The sequence below is a fragment of the Dendrobates tinctorius genome, unplaced genomic scaffold, assembly GCF_039654945.1.
Source record: "Dendrobates tinctorius isolate UK_male_01 unplaced genomic scaffold, ASM3965494v1 ptg000143l, whole genome shotgun sequence".
In the NCBI taxonomy this organism is placed as follows: Eukaryota; Metazoa; Chordata; class Amphibia; order Anura; family Dendrobatidae; genus Dendrobates; species Dendrobates tinctorius.
This window is the reverse complement of record NW_027361810.1, coordinates 14856416-14878839: the sequence shown is the minus strand read 5'-3', so window position 1 is coordinate 14878839 and position 22424 is coordinate 14856416. Positions and strand designations below refer to the sequence as shown.

The 22424-nt window shown below is 43.0% G+C and overlaps 1 pseudogene; it reads left to right on the top strand.

Annotated features, from left to right (window-relative positions):
- Positions 1-2118: 2118 nt before the first annotated feature.
- Positions 2119-22424, top strand: part of LOC141049123 (lactase/phlorizin hydrolase-like) — a 29535-nt pseudogene continuing 9229 nt past the window's right edge.

Below are 22424 nucleotides of genomic sequence, written 5' to 3'. Positions count from 1 at the left end.
AGGTATCTGGGCCTGGGTTCAATTACACCCACTTCTAATATAATCATGTGTACAGGTTCACCATCATTACACTAGCTGTTTATATTTTTTACGATTGTCTTTTTCTGATTGGGGGGGGGGGGGCACAGACTGCGGTCACTGTTGTAGACTGCCCACCCCTGCTCCAAAACGAAATATCAGAGACATCTGTTTCAGGGGCTGGGCTTTTCTAGTCTTTGCTCTACTGAGCTTCCTTCTGATGGCGTTTCCGACACAGTGACAGTGCGCTCACTTGCCAGATCTGATCCCAAGTAAGCAGTGAGCAAAAGAGTGCACTGTTGGTGGTCGTTGAAAGGATAGGAAAAGCAGAAACCAGCTCTATCCTTACAAGTGATTTTTTTTCAGGGAGGGCACAGGCTGTGGTCACTGCTGCAGCCTCTGCCCGCTGGTGATGTCTTTTCTGACAGTCCCAGCCTGCACTGGGAGACTCAAATGAAGTGTCATCTAAGAGGATGTAATAATTATGAGTAGTGAGAGGAATGCTAGGAACTTAATTTAAAAAGTGTATTAGCAAAGCAATTAATTATGATATTAAATAGGCATTTAGGATTAAAATACTTTTTAGTTCCGGCCCCCACCTTTAATATCCATGAAGTGAGGCTCTCTAGTATGTTCACATTCATAATCATTTCCCCAATGCACCTAAAGTTAAAGCAACACTGCAAATAAATGGAGACATTATGCTGAACCTTTGTGTCAAGGCAAAGCATGACGTTCCTCCATGGGTCATGCCATTTTGCCTGGAGTCTTCCTTTAAAAACACTTTCCAAAACCGCCTTGAGATGAGCCTAGAGCAGATGTACAGCTCTTGCATCTCTACGATTAAAAGAAAAGGTATATTCTAAGTATTAATTTGCCTTCCATGGGTACGTGCTCCTGGCACTCGTGTCAATGTTATGTAAATCAACATCACGAAACAATCACTGACCGCAGGGAGACCAGTCAAAGAAAACACTGCGGCAGCCGGCAAAGGCGCTCAATCGGTGAAATCCTAGGTGCAATTCTCCCTGGGAAATACGAATATGCAAATAAAGTCCGTGGAGCCTCGTTTAAGAGTCTCAAACACGGGACTAGCCAGATCTTCCTCCGGGGAAGGACCCAGCCAAGGGGTGGCTCCTTTCGGAAACCACCATTACCCGTGTTTGAGACTTAAATGAGGCTCCACGGACTTTATTTGCATATTTGTATTTCCCGGGGAGCAATGCACCTAGGATTTCACTGACTGGAGCGCCTTTGCCGGCTGCCGCAGTGTTTTCTTTGACTGGTCTCCCTGAGGTCAGTGATTGTTTTGTGATGTTGGTCTACTAGGCATTGCTCCCACCTAGCCAGAATCCTACTCCACACTGATGAGGGGCAACACCCTGAAACAGCTGTCTGTGGATGGATACCTGGCCTTGGTATTTCCCTTGTCATATCTGTAAACTCGTAAGGAGCTGGATATTGACTTAAAGGGCCACTTAATATGGTGGTTTCCGAAAGGAGCCACTCCTTGGCTGGGTCCATCCCCGGAGGAAGATCTGGCTAGTCCCGTGTTTGAGACTCTTAAATGAGGCTCCACGGACTTTATTTGCAATGTTATGTAAGTAACCCTTTATTACCAGGAACATCACATGAAGTGTGTTCCCGAGGCTGCAGCATACAGTCACTGCCTCCAGAGCCTGCTAATAATTTACACTAGCACAGTGAGCATGCCAGTTATGTCATAGATTAATAACACACGTCTGTCCATAAATCGGCTTCAGCAGTTTTCTTATCTGTGGAGGAGATACTGCGCTGACAATGGGAGCTGTGTGGAGAGGGGTCCTCCTCATCCCTTTCACTGTCATGGCATCGCCAAGCCCACAGAGAAGGACTTCATGGCTATTGCTGGACCCTTATGGAGTTATGGGTGCAACAGTGCGGTTCTTTATAATATGAGAGGTCAGATCCAGACCCTACAGCAGTATAGTGTCACCCATTACAAGGTACAGCTGGACTTGGAGGGCTCCCCTCCAGACACCAACGATGGGCAGCTGTAGTGTTACAAGACCCTTCTCCGGGAACTGAATAGCGCCAACATTAGACCAATTGTGATATTACATGACGGCAACATCAGTAGGCTTTCTGCAGGTGGCTCCAGCCCTGTTTAAGTCTATGGCGGAATATGCTGAATTTGCATTTAGTTCATTCGGAGATTTGGTCAGCACCTGGATAACGTTTGATGTCCGCACAGTTGTAATAGACCTGCAATACCTAAAGATTCTGCTGAACGCCCATGAGAGAGTGTACAATATCTATCAGCAGAAGTATTCTACAGGCGGTATGTGTTTATTATGAATGGTATATACTGTATGCGACCGGTCATGTTCTACCATATCTATGGAGCTTGTGCACTGGGCACAGTCATGAGGAGCAGATAAGGGTCTTCCCCAAACTGTTCCCACAAAGCTGAAGCTACAATTGTCCACAATGTCTTGTGCTGAAGATTAAGATGTCCCATCACTGGAGCTGAGGGTCCGAGGCCGCCCCCTGATAACAGCACATAGCATTATCCTCCACCATCTGTACAGGGGGCACAATGCAGTCAGGGGGTAACGTCGTCCTGGAATCACCAAACCCTGACTCCTCCATCAGCCGCAGATAGAGAAGTGCGATCCGTCACTGCACAGAACACGTCTCCTCCAGAGTCTAGTGATGGTGGCTTTACACCACTCCATCTGACACTCGGCATTGTGCTTGGTGATGTACGGCTGCATGCAGCTGCTCGGCCATGAAGCTCCCAGCGTGGTTGAAGTGTTTGTGGTGATGTTAATACCAGAGGAGTTTATGGGGTCAGCAGAGCGGTGGTGACTTTTCTGCCTTCTGCTCCTCAGCACTCGGCCCCCCGCCCTGTAACGTTACGGGGTCTCAATTTCGTGGCTGAGTTGCTGCGGTTCCTTCCACTTCTCAATAATATCACAGGTGATGGGGGGGTGGAGGATTTATTAGGAAGAAATGTCATGAATTGACTTGTCACCCCAGTGGTTCCTATTACAGGACCGCGCTGGTATCTGTGAGCTCTGCACCACTCTCACGTGTTAGTAAAGGCTGACGACATGTCGGGGGGCTGGATGTTATACACCGGGGGTGATATAGTCAGAGGTTGTACAGCAGTGCTACTGAGACTAAAGGAATTAGTTCAATATAACACTTGCGGCCCCATAATTTTCTCCTTAATGTGTCTATAAGGAACTTGTATCTGTGAGACAGTCGGGGCTGTAACAAGGGACCACAACTTGCATAAAGGGACTTATAAAGTTAGCATTTGGCTAGTGTGGGTTAACTCTTTCAGTGCCGTCACCAATGATCATAAAAATAAATTTGTTGTCAGGTGGACGGATATCCATTGCTTTAGGCCTGTTTCACACATCCATTTTTTGGCATCCGCCATCTGTTTTTTTGGATCAGTTTCACCGCAAACGGATGCAAACGGATCCGTTTTTTTGATGGATCCGCGGTAACCGCTAATGGAAGTCTATGGGACCAAAAAACGGATCCTCCAAAAAAATGGCGGATCCGTTTTTAACGGAAAACGACGGATTGGACGGATTTTAAAAAACGGAAGTGTGATCCAGGCCTTACCCTCGCCACTCCTGGACACCTGTCTGTCACTTGGAGGGAACTTCCTGGTAAATATCATACTTATTAGCATTTACAACACCACATTTTGGGCATTTGAGTTCTGCCTCTAAGAACTCCACCAAAATGGCCCCTTTTGGTCACGGCTTTTGTAACCCTCATCCCTTTTGTGGTCTGGTTTGTCAGATTGTTCAGTCGTGTGAAATATGTTTCTAGCTTTCAGGAAAAAGACAAAGTCTTTAATGCCAACTCTATAAAAGAGCCCCATCTACCAAGTGCTGTTACTGATATCTCCATATGTGGCAGAGAGGACTATTGGCCTCCGGTACCCGGACCCTCCGGACCACCTATGGACCTAGAACCTAGGTCCATAGGACCTAGAATGTTCACACTGTCACTGTTATTCCTTACAAATTACATTCTACTTTTTTTTTTTTTCAGAAATCTGTTGATTTCCTTGCCCTGAATATACGTCATGATTGTAAGAATTCCCAGGAAATGGCAAACTGGACAACAGATAAGTTCGGAGGAGGAAAAGCGAAGGTACTAGGCCTCATTTATTAAAACTGGCACTGTTGCCCATAGCAACCAATCAGAGCTCTGCTTCCATTTCTTCAACAGCTCTGTAGAAATGAAAGCTGCACTGTGATTGGTTGCTATGGGCAATGAGACCCCAGTGATATTGTACTTGGTGACCAGGGGCACGTCACATATTTTGGTTGTCGCACTTCAGCCCCTTTTATCAAAGGCAATTACTTTAAGAAGCCATTTGCTTTTTCAGATTTACAATCCTTTATGTTTGCTGATTAACGTTCACTTCCCCCACGATGATGATAGGAGGACATGTGTGCTAAGATTTCTGTTCTCCTGCGATGAATCCATTATTTTCAGGCTTGATAGCCGTATGTTGTCCTTCGGCCTCACAGACCAGAGTTCATGTTATTAATGATAAGTGTACGTGCAGAAATATTGATGATCTCCCAGATGAGCAGGCGAATCCCCCTCATGGCCAATTCACACGACCATATTATCACACCAATGCACGGCCCGACTGCGGGTCTCCTGACCTGCACTAACAGCGTCCTAGGCGTCCATCATGCTGTTGTGGGCTTAATAGGGACGAGAAAGTACAGCCGCTAAATAGTCATGTGAATGCGCCCCCAGCCCGCGGACTGTCTGAATGGTGCCATAATGACACGGTCTACTGCGGCACACTTCAGGCGGTATTATTCATTGGGAACATCCTGACAATGTTTATTGGGTCATTCTGCTTGCACTACTCATGAGAGCTGCTCTTCTGGCAGTACTTATGGCGATACCCTGCTGCCCTCCTGGTACTGCTTATTGGGGGCACTGTGCAGGACCTGTGTATCAGGGGGTACTCTTCTGGCACTGTTTATTGGGGGTACTGTGCTTCCATTGTTGATCAAGGGGTGTTCGTCTGGCACTGTTAATTGGGGGCACTGTTCTAGCATTGTTAAAGAATGCTCTTCTGGCACTGTTTATTGGGGTACTGTACTAGCACTGTTTATTGGGGATACTATTTTGGCACTGTTTATTGGGGGTACTGTGCTTCCATTGTTGATCAAGGGGTGTTCATCTGGCACTGTTGATTGGGGGCATTGTTCTAGCATTGTTAAAGAATGCTCTTCTGGCACTGTTTATTGGGGTACTGTACTAGCACTGTTTATTGGGGATACTATTTTGGCACTGTTTATTAGGGGTACTGTGCTTCCATTGTTGATCAAGGGGTGTTCATCTGGCACTGTTGATTGGGGGCATTGTTCTAGCATTGTTAAAGAATGCTCTTCTGGCACTGTTTATTGGGGTACTGTACTAGCACTGTTTATTGGGGATACTATTTTGGCACTGTTTATTGGGGGTACTGTGCTTCCATTGTTGATCAAGGGGTGTTCATCTGGCACTGTTGATTGGGGGCATTGTTCTAGCATTGTTAAAGAATGCTCTTCTGGCACTGTTTATTGGGGTACTGTACTAGCACTGTTTATTGGGGATACTATTTTGGCACTGTTTATTAGGGGTACTGTGCTTCCATTGTTGATCAAGGGGTGTTCATCTGGCACTGTTGATTGGGGGCATTGTTCTAGCATTGTTAAAGAATGCTCTTCTGGCACTGTTTATTGGGGTACTGTACTAGCACTGTTTATTGGGGATATTCCTCTGACACTGATTATTGGGGGCGCTCAGCTGAGAACATTTACTTAGAAGTAGGGCGTCTGCATGCATTATTGTTTTGGGGGACGTCCTGGCAGTGTCTATTAGATCACTGCTGGCAGTGTTTATCGGGGGGGTACTCTGGCACTGTTTATAAGGGGTGCTTTGCCGCCATTGTTGATTAAGGAGTGCTCTTCTAGAAATCTTTATTGGGGGTACTGTGCTGATATTTTTCTTGGCACAGTTTATTGAGGCGCTCTGCAGTTTTTGGCCGTGTTCATTGGGGACACACTGCTGACGATATTGTTTGCAGAGGCGCAATCTTCTGGCACTGCTGAGGGCACCCTGCTTGCATCGCTTCTTGAGAAGCACTGTGTTAGTACTGATTATCGAGGCACTCTAAATGCAGTTTATTGATGGCAATCTGCTAACAATATTTCTTATGGGAGCAGTCTTCTGGAATTGTAGGAGGCACTCTGGGGCAGTATTGTTTCTTCAGGGTGCACTTTTGACACTTAATATAGAGCCCTGTACACCTTCTCCTACCTGCAGGCGTCCCGGACATCTCTTTTGATTAGTAGGCCCGGCACAACTTCATGTGTGTGTCATACTGCGATGATGACGTCACGTCAGACCTACAAATCAGGCGTGGCTGCATGGATTCTTACAGGTGGGAGAATGTTTTCAGGGCTCACATCCGGCAGGCGCGGACTACAGACGAGGCTACTGAACCCATGATCCGGCCAATCAATTTGCTCAGCTCTAGGATCCATAGATAAGTGGGGGGGGGGGGACTCCAGCGTCAACTATTTGCCATACAGCCGAAAACAAGTCTGATCTAAAGTTTTGTGAAAAAGAGCCAAAACAATTTGATTGATCTGTTGGGCAGATACAGATGAATTATTTACGGATCAGTCTCATTATGAAAAAACATAATGGTCACCCCAAGAGGGTGACAATAAGATTTTGGTTATTTTCCTATGTATTGTTTTACAGCACAACGAGAAGACTGTGGAGATTCTCATCTTCAGATTTTCACTGGGTGACTAAAATATTGTATCAGAGGAAGATAAATTTGTTCTCACCTTTAATGTATATTCAGGTAAGACGGCCGCCAATGAAGGAATGACTATTGTGTATACAGTAAAAGGAGGAAAGAACCTGAAATAACAAACAGCAAAGTTACTCAACGTTTTATATAGTTTTGAATTATGATTACATAAAATTATCCTTTAATCATCTGTTTCTCAATAGAAATCAGTGCTTCTGTTTCCAGCCTCATTGGATATGACATAAGTTATATATTACCTACATCAACTGCCGGGAAAGGAAGGTGAGCCAGTGCCAAGGTGAAATGTGCAAGAAAGAGCCTCCTTCTCCTTTGCTCTCATCCTTGTCTTGACCTAAGGTGCCACCTTCTGATCTCGCTCTTTATAGCAACTCTCTGCTCTGCTTATCTATTTTTTTATTATATTTTTATTTTTTTTAAGATCTAAAACCCCTTCAAGACTAAAAACCAATATACACACAACGATCCAACATGGCAGAAAAAAAAAATGATGGCGTTAGCAGCTCTTTAATTGACCCATTAATCTCACAGAGTTGGGGAGCACAACTGAGCACAAAACCTCACCACCAAGCCTGGGTGGTCCAACTATTCTTCACTTGGGTCTATCGTCCCTGGTTGCCCACCTTTAGTTTCAGATTTACCAGCTCTGTACACCCAGCTGGCCCCCCATATATAGGCATTGGTCACCCCTTACCAATTCTCAGGACTACTCAGGATCGTGTAAATCGGGACCATTTTACACAGCTAGCACCCCACCACTGATGAGACACTCACCAATAAGTCTTTATTTGCTCGCCCCAACCCCTATATCATCATTACTGAGTGTGTGCAATTCTGTGATCACTCCACACAAATCACAAAAAAATCTACAATGAAAAAAGAAGGAATGGTGGAAACCAGGGGCGGACCTACCACCCGTGCAGCCCGTGCATTGCACGGGGCCCCTGGGGGAGAGGGGGCCCCTCCAGCACCGCATGGCTAATTATTCAAATTAGCCATGTGGAGCACCAGGCGCAAGGAGGAGAGGAGCCAGCCCTGAGGTGAGATGATATCAGCGTCAGTCACTGCTGTGCTGCGCTGCTGCTGTGGGGGGAGTAGAGGAGGAGACAGACTGTCTCACTCACTGTGCCTGTGGCGCCGGCCTGACGGTGGCTGCAGCCGCAGGTTAGTTAGTCATTTGTATGTGTATATGTGTGTATGTATGTGTGTATGATGTATGTGTGTATGTCTGTGTCTATGTGTGTGTGTATGTCTGTGTGTATGTTTGTGTGTGTATGTCTGTGTTTGTATGTATGTATGTGTGTGTATGTATGTGTGTCTGTGTGTATGTCTGTCTGTGTATCATAGAATCATAGAATCGTAGAGTTGGAAGGGACCTCCTGGGCCATCTGGTCCAACCCCCTGCTCAAAGCAGGATTCACTAAATCATCCCAGTCAGATGTCTGTCCAGCCTCTGTTTGAAGACTTCCATTGAAGGAGAACTCACCACTTCTCGTGGCAGCCTGTTCCACTCATTGATCACTCTAACTGTCAAAAAGTTTTTTCTAATATCTAATCTGTGTCTCCTCCCATTCAGTTTCATCCCATTGCTTCTAGTCTTTCCTTGTGCAAATGAGAATAAAGTTGATCCTTCTACAATGTGACAGCCCTTTAGATATTTGTAGACAGCTATTAAGTCTCCTCTCAGTCTTCTCTTTTGCAAACTAAACATTCCCAAATCCTGCAACCTTTCCTCATAAGACAGGGTTTGCAGACCGGTCACCATTCTGGTCGCTCTTTTCTGAACTTGCTCCAGTTTGTTGATGTCTTTTTTAAAATGTGGTGCCCAAAACTGGACACAATATTCCAGATGAGGTCTGACCAAAGAGGAGTAGAGGGAAATAATGACTTCACGTGATCTAGACTGTATGCTTCTGTTAATACATCTTAGAATTGCATTTGCCTTTTTTGCTGCTGCATCACACTGTTGACTCATATTCAGTCTGAGATCTATTAGTATACCCAAGTCTTTTTCACATGTGCTGTCACTTAGCCCTATTCCTCCCATTCTGTATATGCTTTTTTCATTTTTATTGCCAAGATGTAGTACTTTGCATTTCTCCCTGTTAAAAACCATTCTGTTAGTTGCTGCCCACTTCTCCAGTTTATTTATATCTTTTTTAATCCTCTCTCTCTTCTCTAGTATTAGCTATCCCTCCTAGCTTTGTGTCATCAGCAAATTTAATCAGTTTACCCTCAATTCCTTCATCTAAATCGTTGATAAAGATGTTGAACAATACAGGGCCCAGGACAGAGCCCTGTGGTACCCCACTTGAGACATTCTTCCAACTGGATGTGCAGCCATTTACGACCACTCTTTGGATCCGATCACTAAGCCAGTTATGATTCCACCTAACAGTTGTCTGTGTATGTCTATGTGTGTATGTCTGCGTGTGTACATGTGTATGACTGTATATATGTGTCTGTGTGTGTACGTGTGTATGACTGTATATGTGTGTGTGTGTGTGTGTGTATGTCTGTGTGTATGTATGTATTGTGGTGTAGTAACCACTGTGTCCACTAGGGGGCGCTGTGTGGATGTCCCAAGAGAGTGGATGAGTGGCAGAATCCTGAAGGATGGTTATGTATCTCAAGGTGGGTGGCCTTGAGATGGAGACTTATGTATGTGTGTTGATCAGCAAGGACATTGCTGAGGTGTTGCTTCAAGGTGTCAGGGAGAAGTCTCCAGGTAACTAGAGAGATGGGAGGACCTGGTTACCTACAAACCCACCCATTGGGTATGTTTAAAGAACACTGTTGTAAAACGTGTGAGTGGTTGAAGGACCTGTGGTGAGGTCATAGTCATGTGACCCGGTGGGCGTGGCTATGGACCATATAATGTGGCCAGGGTGAGTCACATGGGATGAATGCAGGGACCTGGTTGGTCCAGTGTGGAAGGTCCCGCTGAGATGGAGCTTCCTGGCTAACAGCCTGTGAAGTGGCTGTGACTAATGGCGACGTTTGTGTGTGTGTGTGTGTGTGTGTGTGTGTGTGTATGTCTGTGTATGTATGTGTGTGTGTCTGTGTAGGTGGAGCCTGGCCCTGGAGGAGATGCGGACATGAGGAGAAGACTGTGATGAGGAAAGAAGGCCATGATGCCCGGGGTGATGGGAGAAGGCCATGAGGGGTGATGGAAAAAAGGCATTGATGGGATCATGGGAGTGATGGGGAGAAGGCAATGATGGGAGTGATGGAGAAAAGAGTGATGGGGAGAAGGCAATGGATGGGAGTGATGGAGAGAAGGGAGTGATGGGAGAAGGCAATGATGGGGTGATGGAGCAGGCAATGATGGGGAGCAGGCAATGATGGGGGGTGATGGAGCAGGCAATGATGGAAGTGATGGGGAGAAGGCAATGATAGGAGTGATGCGGTGATGGAGCAGGCAATGATGGGAGTAGGCAATGATGGGAGTGATGGGGAGAAGGCAGTGATGGGGTGATGGAGCAGGCAATGTTGGGAGTGATGGGGAGAAGGCAATGATGAGAGTGATGGGGAGAAGGCAGTGATGGGGAGAAGGCAATGATGGGGATGATGGAGAGAAGGCAATGATGGGGGTGATGGAGAGAAGGCAATGATGGGGTTGATGGGAGAGAAGGCAATGATGGGGGTGATGGAGATGGCAAAGATGGGGTGGTGGGGGAAAAAGAAATGATGGGGTGGTGGGGGAGAATGCACTGGTGGTGGTGGTGGAAAGGGCAATAATGGGGGTGATGGAGGAGGAGGAAATGATGGAGGTGGTGGAATGGGCAATGATGGGAGTGGTGGGGGAGAAAGCAAAGATAGTGGTGGGGGAGAAGAAAATGATAGAGGTGGTGAAGAGGGCAATGATGGGGTGGGGGAGAGGACAATAATGGGATGCGAGGGGAGGAGGACAATGAGGGGTGTGGGGGATTGGGATGTTAGGAAGGGGGACTTATAATGGCCTTAGGAACAGGGGGAGGTGGAGGAAGACGTTATCGCTTATGTCTAACACAGTCCCTTAGTATAAAGTGTACTCACTATGTCTAACACAGTCCCTTAGTTTATAGTGGACTCACTAATTCTGCATAACTCTACCCTTAGTTACAAAGTTTCCTCTTTTATTATGTATAACACATCCCTTATTACGTACCATCCTCTCTAGTTATATATGGTGCCGTCCTATATTATATAGCTTCCTCTGCTGTTATGTATAGTGCAGTCTCTTACATAGTATATTCTTGTTAATTTTGTTATTTACAGTGCCCTCTTTTATTACATAGTCCTGTCTCTTGTTAGATATAAAATGACTGCTGATGGAGCAGCCGGTAACCAAACTACCAGTCCATCAGCTCCTCCATTAGAAAGGTAGCTTTCCCATGCTCCATCAGCCATCATTGCATTATACAGCTAACAAGACAGGACGGTATGTAATAAAAAACAGGGCTCTATATAATTCAATATGTAAGGGACGGTACTGTACATAAGAGAGGGCACTGTGTAAGGGACAGCAATATACATAATAAAGGAGACTATGTAATATATACATGTTTGTGTGTGTGGCTATGTAATATATATATATATATATATATATATATATAAATATATAATACACATGTAGCTTTGACGCCATAAAACTAAAATGTTTCTATACTAATGCACAAAGCATGGGCAACAAACAAGGAGAATTGGAACTACTAACGCAGGAAAAGAAATATGATGTCATTGGAATCACTGAAACTTGGTGGGACAATACACATGATTGGAATACAAGACTAGAAGGATACAACTTATTTGCAAGAAACAGACTTGATAAACGAGGAGGAGGTGTCGCATTGTATGTTAGAAACGCGTATATCTGCACAGAGATTGAAGCTTCAGAGACTGGGAGTTCTGTGGAAACTGTTTGGGTAAGAATACAAGGACAGAACAATGGAAAGGACACCATTGTAGGCATTTACTACAGGCCGCCTGTGCAAGCTGAAGATATGGATGAACTCTTTATGCATCAAATGGCCAAGTTCTCCCAAAAATATGACATAGTTGTCATGGGAGATTTCAACTATCCAGACATTTGTTGGGAATCTCTCTCAGGCAAAACTAACAGGTCAAGGAAATTCTTATCCTCTCTTGCTGACAACTTTATCTTCCAAAAGGTAGGGGAGAAAACAAGGGGAACTGCTACCTTGGATCTAATCCTTATAAACAGGGAGGAAATGGTTGAGGAGGTAAAAGTGGCTGGGACCCTAGGAGGTAGCGACCATGCTATTTTAGAATTTTGGATAACTAGAGGAGGAAGACCTGTGAAGACTCAGACGTCAAGGTTAGATTTCAGAAAGGCAGATTTTAAGGGATTCAGAAAGAGAATTGGAGGGATCCAATGGCTGGATATCCTTAAAGACAAAAATGTCCAGGAAGGATGGGAAATCTTGAAAAATGAAATTCTCAAAGCACAATTGTTAACAATTCCAAAAAGAGGGAAGAATAGGAAGCATTTAAGGAAGCCAGGATGGATGAACACAGAACTTAAGCACATGCTAAAAAGGAAGAAAAAAATGTTTATAAAATGGAAAGAGGGAGGCATATCTAAAGAAGAATATAATGCTGTCTGCAGAACCTGCAGGGCACAAATCAGATTATCTAAAGCTGACAATGAATTGAGGCTTGCAAGAGATGTCAAAAGCAATAATAAAGGATTTTGGGGATATGTCAAAAGTAAAAGAAAAGTCAAAGATGCTATAGGATTTTTACAGGATGAAAATGATGAAATGGTAAGACAGGATGTTGAGAAGGCCGAACTTTTAAATTCCTATTTTGCATCTGTTTTCTCTCAGAAAGGAAATGTGACATCAACTGTTCTTCACTGTCCTATTAAGGGAATAGAAGAATCCAGGATATCTATAAACAGAAAGATAGTGAGGAAACACTTAGCTAACCTAAATGAATTCAAGTCTCCAGGTCCAGATGAATTACACCCCAGAGTACTGAAGGAGATAGCAGAAGAAATTTTTGAACCCCTCTCCATAATATTTGAAAATTCTTGGAGAACAGGAGAAGTCCCAGAAGTCCCAGAAGACTGGAGAAGAGCAAATGTTGTTCCTATCTTCAAAAAGGGGAAGAAGGTGGACCCAGGCAACTATAGGCCGGTGAGTCTGACTTCTATACCAGGAAAGATCTTTGAACAAATTATTAAACAACATGTATGTCAGTACCTGGATAAGAATGAAGTGATTAAACAGAGTCAGCATGGGTTTGTAACTAATAAGTCATGTCAGACTAACTTAATTTCCTTCTATGATGGAATCACTGATTGGGTGGATCAAGGAAATGCTGTAGATATAGTATATCTTGACTTAGAATCATAGAATCATAGAATCGTAGAGTTGGAAGGGACCTCCTGGGCCATCTGGTCCAACCCCCTGCTCAAAGCAGGATTCGCTAAATCATCCCAGTCAGATGTCTGTCCAGCCTCTGTTTGAAGACTTCCATTGAAGGAGAACTCACCACTTCTCGTGGCAGCCTGTTCCACTCATTGATCACTCTAACTGTCAAAAAGTTTTTTCTAATATCTAATCTGTGTCTCCTCCCATTCAGTTTCATCCCATTGCTTCTAGTCTTTCCTTGTGCAAATGAGAATAAAGTTGACAATGTGACAGCCCTTTAGATATTTGTAGACAGCTATTAAGTCTCCTCTCAGTCTTCTCTTTTGCAAACTAAACATTCCCAAATCCTGCAACCTTTCCTCATAAGACAGGTTTTGCAGACCGGTCACCATTCTGGTCGCTCTTTTCTGAACTTGCTCCAGTTTGTTGATGTCTTTTTTAAAATGTGGTGCCCAAAACTGGACACTGGACGCTTCAGCAAAGCATTTGACAAAGTATCTCATACAATCCTTATTGAAAAAATGACTAAGTATGGAATGGACAAGGCAACTGTTAGGTGGATTCATAACTGGCTTAGTGATCGGACCCAAAGAGTGGTCGTAAATGGCTGCACATCCAGTTGGAAGAATGTCTCAAGTGGGGTACCACAGGGCTCTGTCCTGGGCCCTTTATTGTTCAACATCTTTATCAACGATTTAGATGAAGGAATTGAGGGTAAACTGATTAAATTTGCTGATGACACAAAGCTAGGAGGGATAGCTAATACTAGAGAAGAGAGAGAGAGGATTCAAAAAGATATAAATAAACTGGAGAAGTGGGCAGCAACTAACAGAATGGTTTTTAACAGGGAAAAATGCAAAGTACTACATCTGGGCAATAAAAATGAAAAAAGCATATACAGAATGGGAGGAATAGGCCTAAGCAACAGCACATGTGAAAAAGACTTGGGTATACTAATAGATCACAAACTGAATATGAGTCAACAGTGTGATGCAGCAGCAAAAAAAGCAAATGCAATTCTAGGATGTATTAACAGAAGCATACAGTCTAGATCACGTGAAGTCATTATTTCCCTCTACTCCTCTTTGGTCAGACCTCATCTGGAATATTGTGTCCAGTTTTGGGCACCACATTTTAAAAAAGACATCAACAAGCTGGAGCAAGTTCAGAAAAGAGCAACCAGAATGGTGACCGGTCTGCAAACCCTGTCTTATGAGGAAAGGTTGCAGGATTTGGGATTGTTTAGTTTGCAAAAGAGAAGACTGAGAGGAGACTTAATAGCTGTCTACAAATATCTCAAGGGCTGTCACATTGTAGAAGGATCATCTTTATTCTCATTTGCACAAGGAAAGACTAGAAGCAATGGGATGAAACTGAATGGGAGGAGACACAGATTAGATATTAGAAAAAACTTTTTGACAGTTAGAGTGATCAATGAGTGGAACAAGCTGCCACGAGAAGTGGTGAGTTCTCCTTCAATGGATGTCTTCAAACAGAGGCTGGACAGACATCTGACTGGGATGATTTAACGAATCCTGCTTTGAGCAGGGGGTTGGACCAGATGGCCCAGGAGGTCCCTTCCAACTCTACGATTCTATGAGTGGGGCCCAGACACATTTCTTGCACAGGGGCCCCAAACCCATCAACTTAGCTAAGATGTATTTGCACTGACCTTTAGAATCCATCTATCCCACCTATCCTTTTATCATGGCCACATCTTATGGTTTAATAATAATAATAATAATAATAATAAATTTTATTTTTATAGCGCCGACATATTCCGCAGCACTTTACATTTCAGAGGGGATTTGTACAGACAATAGACATTACAGCATAACAATAATCACATACAGTAGATTATAACACATACCAAGAGGAAAGAGGGCCCTGCTCGCAAGCTTACAGTCTATGAGGAAAGAGGGAGACACGAAAGGTGGGTGGTAACAGTTAACATTATGACTGGTCCATACAATCAGGGTAAGTGTGTAACAGTACAGACACAGAGGGCTAATGGAGGCATAAAGCATGTGGGAACATGATGGTTTCGTACTGAACCTAGCAAGAACATAGAACCCACAAAGTTACATCAAGCATGGGGATAGGGGAACCTCAATACTAAAAAACAATATAAACCATTGCATTAAATCTCCTCCTGTTACCTTGATTTTCATGGCAGGGGTCAGAACTCCTCCATACTCCTGTTGCAGTGCTTCTGAAAATGGGACATCTTTATGGAGAGTCTCATCCATGAACAATCCAACTGTAGACCATCCAAGAAAAAAGCCGAATTGTAGAAAATGTTATAAGGTTTATATACTATATAAACTGTATATAAGATCTTGGCATTAATTTACATACTCTATTTGATAACATAGATCTGAAACTGTATCGGACAAGTCTTCATCATCCCGTTCAGCATTCACCACTGTATGGGATAAATTTGGCGTCCAGACTCCAGCAGAGAGAGACGCCTTCCTACACGATACGTTCCCTGATGGTTTCCTCATGGGCTCTTCAGCCTTCAAAGTAGAAGGGGGTTGGACCGAGGGGGATAAAGGATAATCCATATGGGATGTTTTTGGACAAGCTGATAACAATGCAACCGCCAATGTGGCCTGTGACAGCTACAATAAGATTGACTATGACCTGTATCTTCTGAAGGGTCTACAGTCTAAGGTCTATCACTTCTCCATCTCCTGGTCCAGAATATTCTCAACGGGACTGAAATCCAAAGTCAACTCCGCCGGCGTGAAATATTACAACAAGTTAATCGACAGGTTAATCAAAGAAAATATTAAACCGACAGTAACTTTATATCACTGGGATCTACCCCAAGCTCTGCAGGAGTCAGGGGGCTGGCAGGATGAATCCACCATCGAGGCATTTATGGAATATGCAGATTTCTGCTTCAATAATTTTGGTGATAGAGTTCAAGATTGGATAACGTTCCACGAACCTTGAGTCGTTAGTTACGCTGGTTACGGCACCGGAGAACATGCACCTGGGATCAAAGATCCAGGAAATGCCTCCTTCAAGGTACGAACAGTAACTAGAAATGATTTCAATAATATGTATAGAAATGAAATTCTTTAAAGAAAATATATTTTCTAATCTGTGTTACTTACTGCTCATTGTGAGAGAATAGGAGTCCAGTGGGCAGTTTCACTCCATTATTTATAGCCTTCCTTATAAATACTTATATACAAAGTTGGCTGTCAATCACTGATTAGCACCGCCCACTGGACTTCTATGCATTTACAATATGACAGGTAAACTTTAAGGTACAATAAAAGAAAAAAAGGGCACTGTTTCCAAACTAAAGAAACCAGACCTTATTCTTCTTATGGATAACCTCACTCTATGTAACCGGAAAATAATGTGCAATATAAAACATTATTTATATGCAACCAGAAAAGTCACGATGGAAATATTTATATTTGGCTGATGTATGGCGTCTCGCTATCTCTCCAGGTTACTATGATCGTGCAGAATAATATAACTGCAGATTCACAATAATGATTAGATCCTTGCAGACTGTTCTCACACCATGGAGGTTACGGGAATAGAAAGGTATTTCTCTAACAAAGTCTTCTACGTTATATCTTATAGGTGTCACATAACATTGTGAAAGCCCACGCTAAGGCCTGGCACCTGTACAATGACAAGTACCGGTCGTCACAGAAAGGTCAGGTGGGAATCTCTTTGAATTGAGACTGGGCAGAGCAAAAAACCCTAATAATCCAGATGACGTGAGCGCTGCTGAGCGATATCTCCAGTTCATGATCGGGTGGTTTGCCCATCCAATTCTTATCAATGGGGACTATCCAGAAGTCGTTAAGACTCAAGTTCTTGGCATGAATACCCAGTGCCCCTCCACAGTGGCAGAACTGCCCACATTTACTGAAGAGGAGAAGGCCTACATCAAAGGCACTGCAGACTTCCTTGGCATCTCCCACTATACTTCCCGGTTGGTCAATGCTTCCAAAAGCCAAAATTGTGATGCTAATTATGAAAATATTGGAGGATTTGTCTCACATGTGGATCCTTCTTGGCCAACCACCGAATCTTCATGGCTCTGTGGTGCCGTGGGGTCTCAGAAGGCTTCTGAAGTTCATCAAAGAAGAATAGGAAAAGGAGGACTACCCATATACATAACTGGAAATGGTATGCCAACGCCATACACCGAAGAGGTGTTCAATGACACAGCTCGGGTTGAGTACCTGACTGCTTACATCAATGAAGCCCTGAAAGGTAGTTCTACTCACAATCCTAGCTGGGAGGTCACTGACTATAGATCTTATATCTCAGAGACTTTAGAACATAACTCACTGTATATTTGATTTATGTAATATTTTTCTAGTGTGGTTGGCTGTTTTGACCCTGTAAACCCTTATTTCTTTACAGCTGTCATAAATGATACTGTGACTCTAAGCGCCTATATAGTCCGTTCCCTCCTGGATGGCTTTGAGGGACCAGAAGGATACAGTCAAAGATTTGGTTTACATCACATCGAATTCGAAAATGCAAACAGACAAAGGACCCCCAAACAATCTACCTACCTCATTTCCAGCATTGTAGAAAATAATGGTTTCCCAAGGATGAAAATAGTTAAAGAGGTTCCTCGTGCAAGATCGATACATGCAAAAAACTTACCAGCTCTACCAGCTTCAGAAGTTCCCTCTAATGCTAAAGTTGTTTGGGATAAGTTCTCCGGACAATCTGCTTTAGAAAGGGACATGTACCATTATTCTATAGTCCCAAGTGGTTTTACCTGGGGAGCCTCAACCTCAGCATATCAGATTGAGGGAGGGTGGAACGAGGATGGAAAAGGATCAAGTATATGGGACACATTTTCACATGTTCCAGGAAATATTTTTGAAAATAGCAATGGGGACATGGCCTGTGATAGTTACCATCAACTAGATGCGGACTTGTATATGCTGAGAGGTCTAGGGGTGGATAGTTACCGTTTTTCAATCTCGTGGTCTCGAATCTTCCCTACTGGTCAGGGCACAGTCAATACTAAGGGAGTGGAGTATTATAATAGGCTTATTGATGGCCTACTGGCAAGCAACATATCACCCATGGTGACCCTTTACCACTTTGATCTTCCTCAGGCTCTCCAAGACTTGGGTGGCTGGGAAGATGATAGAGTGCTAGATGCTTTTCACAGCTCTGCAGACTTTTGTTTTAGAACTTTCGGAGATAGAGTCAGGTTCTGGATGACTTTTAACCAACCTCACACCATTGCTGCTGCTGGTTATGGTACTGGTTTCTATCCACCTGGGGTGAAAGATGATCCTGGTTATGCTCCATATAGAGTGGCTCACAACCTAATTAAAGTCCATGCCAGAGTCTACCATACCTATGATGAGCAATATCGGAAAAGTCAAGGAGGCATCATTTCTGTGACCCTCAACACTAATTGGGTGGAACCTAAAGACCACATCGAACCAAGGGACATAGAAGCTGCTGATCGCTACCTGCAGTTCACCTTGGGATGGTTTGCACACCCCATTTTCAAAAATGGTGACTACCCAGAGATAATGAAATGGCAAGTGGAGAACAAGAGTGAGTTACAGGGGCTCCAAAGGTCCAGGCTTCCAGCTTTTACAGATGAGGAGAAGACCTACATCCAAGGAACAGCCGATGTGTTTTCCATAAACATCTACACCACAAAAATAGTTCAACATAAAACTCTAACCCTCGTTCCTCCATCTTTCCAAAATGATATTGACATCCAAGAAGAGTTTAACGATAACTCGCCAGGAACTGCTGCTGAAAATCTCAGGGAGGTAGCCTGGGACTTGAGGAGGCTGCTTAACTGAGTAAAAGAAGAGTATGGAGATGTCCCCATATACATCGCTGAAAATGGAGTCGCAATAGACAGGAACCCTGATTTTGGTGACACTGCCCGAATTTTCTATCATAAGACGTATATTGATGAAGCCCTGAAAGGTTAGTCGCATCATCTTGGAGCTAAAACAACAGATTTAGTTATAGTTTTCTAAATTTGCTTATAATGTAATGATTAATACAATATCCATGGGTGTAACATTAATGGTTTTTCCAAAAACAGCATATAGGTAGTAGAGATGTTTCTCTAACCGCATACATTGTTAAGTAGATTTTCTTTCTAAAGATGAAGATGCAACTATAATTAATGGCTCCATTCTAATCCCCAAAAGCTCTCAGTGTGGACGGAGTGAATCTGAAGGGTTATTCTATCAACTCACTCATGGACGCGTTTGAGTGGGTTAATGGATACCGAATACAGTTTGGCCTTCACCATGTAGATTTCAATAATCCTATGCGACCAAGAACTGCAAAACGTACCGCGATTTACTACGCCAAAGTCATCAGCAACCATGGTATCCCCATGCACAAGGAAGAAGAATTTCTATACGGAGAATTTCGGGATGATTTCGCTTGGGGCGTTACCTCCTCAGCTTTCCAGGTTGGAGAAATCTTCATTTTACACAAGTTATATAGTCATATGTGAAATATGGTAAGAATAAGTGGCATCTACCTTAAAATAACTGTCATATTTATTTTTCAAATCCCCCTAAAAGACCCCATTAGATTAATGTTGTCCAAACTGCTGATTTTGGTCTGACAGGACAACCTTCAAACGTGTATTGAGATCTCCTGACTCTTCAGATGGGAGAAGGATTGGACATTTTGAATTAAAACACCCGATATTTAGGTAGCCGCTTTCTCTGCTCTCCTGAATGAAAACATATGCATGCTCAGCTAAGTGTGCATGTGTATCAGTAAGTCAGGAGAGATACCTACCTACATCATATGGACCCCTTAACTTCTAAACTAGTTGATTCGTGGTCCCCCCTCTGGAACTGACATGGGACCTGATCATTGAGGTACTCTCCATACTGACATCAACACACTTTGGCAAGTGATCGGCTTATTACGCCATTGCTTCTGTCTAGTAAAGAAAGATAGACGTTCTTCCAGAATACAATCCAGGTAGTGCTAGGATTGGGATACTTATTCTTGTAAAATAAATGTCCCAACCTTCGGGGTTGAAAGATAAGATTTTTCAATCTCTCCCCCTGTGGAGGTTCTTCTTTGCTCTTAAACACTTTCTACCAGTGCAGTTGTCACTTTTCAAACCAATTCCCACAAACTAAAAAAAAAAGATATACATATCCACCATTTTGTAGGATTTTCGGCGAGAATTATAATAGAGAAAAAAAAACATTATTTTTCCTTTCCTTCTAGATCGAAGGGGCTTGGAGAGCTGATGGGAAAGGGCTCAGCATCTGGGATCAGTTTTCCCACACATCATCTAAAATCGAAGATGATAGTAATGGAGATGTGGCGTGCAACAGCTACTACCGGGTTGATGAAGACATAGAACTTATCAAGGGTCTTGGGGTCTCATATTATCGATTCTCAATCTCTTGGCCAAGAATTCTCCCAGATGGGACTAAGGACCACGTCAGCCGGCCTCAGTTACTACTCTCGCCTGATAGATGGTTTACTGACTGCCAGTATTACACCACAGGTAATAAATCACCATTTTATAGCACCACCAGTCCGATGAGTTGCAATTTTTATCTTTTTGTTTATTTTTTTTTTAGTTATTCCCTTGCTTTTGTCTGTTCAGGTCACTATTTATCACTGGGATCTACCTCAAGTTTTGCAGAATGATGGTGGTTGGGAGAACGAGACAATAGTAGAAAGGTTTAAGGACTACTCTGAAGTTCTCTTCCAAAGATTGGGCGACAAAGTGAAGTTCTGGATCACTTTGAACGAGCCGTACATCATTGCCAACCCGGGTTATGGAGAAGGCGCCTTTGCACCAGGTGATTATATGTTGTAGCCATTGAATAAGTTCTGGCGCTGCACTGGGGTCCCACGTAATATAACTTTCCCATACCCTCCTTGTCTATAGGAGGTATGTACTGTTTTAATGGATTCCAGGCAGTTATATCTTTGTTGCAGATTGTAATACTCAGCTTTTTCTTTCCTAATAGGAGTCAGATCACCAGGCACTGGTGTGTATTTGGCAGGACATAACCTGATTAAAGCCCATGCTGAAGTATGGCACCTATATAATGATAAATACCGAGCATTTCAAGAGGGTCTTATGTCCATCACCCTCAACTCTGATTGGGCAGAACCGATCAACCCTTATAAGCAAGAGGACATCGATGCAGCGTGGAGGTACATGATGGCACAGAAAATCTAATTACAGGGTTCTTGTAGAATATTGTACTAAAGTGGTTATTTCAGTATTATTGGAGCGGGGTGGTCATAATAATTTATCCTGCTATGATCTACAACATCTCGACTTTGGCCACAAAAGTCTCAATGATCAAATGGGGTCTCAAAAATGTATGTTCTATCTAAAAACAAAAGGCTCGATTCTCCAGCTAAGAAGGTGAGGTACGTGTCTCAGATACTTCACCACCACGTCAAACAAGAGTGAGGGATGGAGATGTAAGTGAAGATCATTAATGCACACTATATCTTGTAACAAAAGAATAGGTTTGCAGTCAATTTTAATTTTTTTAATGTATTTTTGTTTCATATCAATATGATCAATGTCTATCTACACTGTGCAGTTATATTCATATACTTGTTAGTATTATAGTAGTTATATTCTTGTACATAGGGGGCAGTATTATAGTAGTTATATTCTTGTACATAGGGGCAGTATTATAGTAGTTATATTCTTGTACACAGGTGCAGTATTATAGTAGTTATATTCTTGTACATAGGGGCAGTATTATAGTAGTTATATTCTTGTACATAGGGGGCAGTATTATAGTAGTTATAGTCTTGTACATAGGGGCAGTGTTATAGTAGTTATATTCTTGTAAATAGGAGCAGTATTATAGTAGTTATATTCTTGTACATTGGAGCAGTATTATAGTAGTTATATTCTTGCACATAGGGGCAGTATTATAGTAGTTATATTCTTGTACATAGGAGCAGTATTATGGTAGTTATATTCTTGTACATAGGAGCAGTATTATGGTAGTTATATTCTTGTACATGGGGCAGTATTATGGTAGTTATATTCTTGTACATAGGGGCAGTATTATAGTAGTTATATTCTTGTACATAGGAGCAGTATTATAGTAGTTATAATCTTGTACATAGGGGCAGTATTATAGTAGTTATATTCTTGTACATAG